The 1,738-nt window shown below is 31.5% G+C and overlaps 1 long non-coding RNA gene across 1 annotated transcript; it reads left to right on the top strand.

Moving 5' to 3' along the window:
* The first annotated feature begins 269 nt into the window (after positions 1 to 269).
* On the top strand, positions 270 to 1,197 carry LOC127080215 (uncharacterized). The gene is made up of 2 exons (XR_007788009.1): positions 270 to 379; positions 732 to 1,197. It is a non-coding gene; the product is annotated as an uncharacterized LOC127080215 (long non-coding RNA).
* The last annotated feature ends 541 nt before the right edge of the window (positions 1,198 to 1,738 follow it).

Below are 1,738 nucleotides of genomic sequence, written 5' to 3' on the forward strand. Positions count from 1 at the left end.
TAATAACCCTAGAATCTCACCAAAGGCAAGCCCTCACTAAAACATCAATCTCGACTAATAGCCCTTACAACCAATCTCATTCCCAACATCGACCTCCTAATACCCGAAGAGAACTACCCGACAAACTTTTAATCCATTGAAATTACAAAACTTATAAAATATATCTTCGACCCCACCATGATCATAGCTTTAAAATTAAAATCAATTGTGGTCCTTCATTGATATTTGTTTTGATAACTTTTAAATTATAAAACTTTATTAATGAACTGTTTTGACAATTTTGGCAGTATATAACCTATATACACACCCTCCATCTTGTTAAAATACATATCAGAAATATTTGTATAACTAGAGAAATGGCATTCGAGACTAAAACATGGTTAGTTTTCCATCTTTTTTCTCTTGGTAGCATACTACATGCAATATTGTGTCACTGGAAATTCACCTCAAGTGGCTTGCCTACTTATATTTGGTGCTCGCTAATAATAGCGCGAGACCATGTGTTGAAGAGCTAAATGATATTGAAGCAATATTTAGTACCAAGCTTAGATCTCTAGTAGATCAATTGAATACTGAGTATCCTGATTCCAAAACTATTTTTATAAATACGACTGCTATCAGATTAGACGGTTCACTTGGTAATAATCAAATAATTGATAATATATGTTTATGTTTATGGTTCAGGTTCTTGATTATTATCAGTTAATGCCATATGTTGTTTTGGATTTCAGGTTTTACTGATTTTAGGAGTTCTTGCTGTCCAATGAAATCTGATGGATTTTGTATTCTTGACTCAATACCCAATACCGTGCTCGAATAGAAGTAATCACATTTTTTATGATGGAATTCGGACCACAGAAGCTGCCAACAATTACACTGCATCATTTTCGTATGATAGTACTGATAATCCACAAGTGACATATCCAATGGATGTTAAACGTCTTGCTCAACTTGATCTACAGATAAGTAAAAGTTACATGAGTATCCTTAAATAAACTCAATTAGTTTGCAAAACCAAAATATAAGCTCATTTTATTAAGTGTAAGCAATCGGCAATCATATATTTAGTAGAATAATTTAGAATTGATGTTGTAATCGTTCATGATGTCTTTGTGGCTTAGTTTTATCGATGTAAGTATTGGTTCTTGATAAATGTAATAATTAATGTTAAAAAGATTTTAGTCTCTTTGTACTCAATTTTTTTTTCTTTTATTTTGTTATATAGAAATAAATAATTAAAGCGGAATACACACATCAATCGACAAAACCAAACACGAGCCGATAAACCAGAACAGAGAGTGCATATGATAGACAAAAAAAAAAAGGAGATCCAACAACCAAAAACGTAGAAAGAAAATAACTCATTAAACAAACCCTTCAAAACTAAGAACAATTGCAAGTTGCAACAGCTCGAACAAAAATAAAATAACAAATGAGATAAAACCATAAAAGCATGCCCCATTCTACGAAGAAAACTCCAGCTAGAGGTCAACACATAAGATCTAGAACTATCGTGTCATAATACTCCACTGCAATATCTAGAACTATTTTTCTATATTCGTTGCAATATCTATAGTGAAAAAAGGAAACACACACGATTTACTCATGAAACGTCTCATTGGAAGATATGGATTAACACCTCCATTTTTCATCACCTGAAATACCTTTTTATTATTAACTTTGACTATAGCTCATTCTAACAATTAAAAACACCTAATAACAATTTAGTACATATAAG

This window comes from Lathyrus oleraceus, chromosome 1 (genome assembly GCF_024323335.1).
Source record: "Lathyrus oleraceus cultivar Zhongwan6 chromosome 1, CAAS_Psat_ZW6_1.0, whole genome shotgun sequence".
In the NCBI taxonomy this organism is placed as follows: Eukaryota; Viridiplantae; Streptophyta; class Magnoliopsida; order Fabales; family Fabaceae; genus Lathyrus; species Lathyrus oleraceus.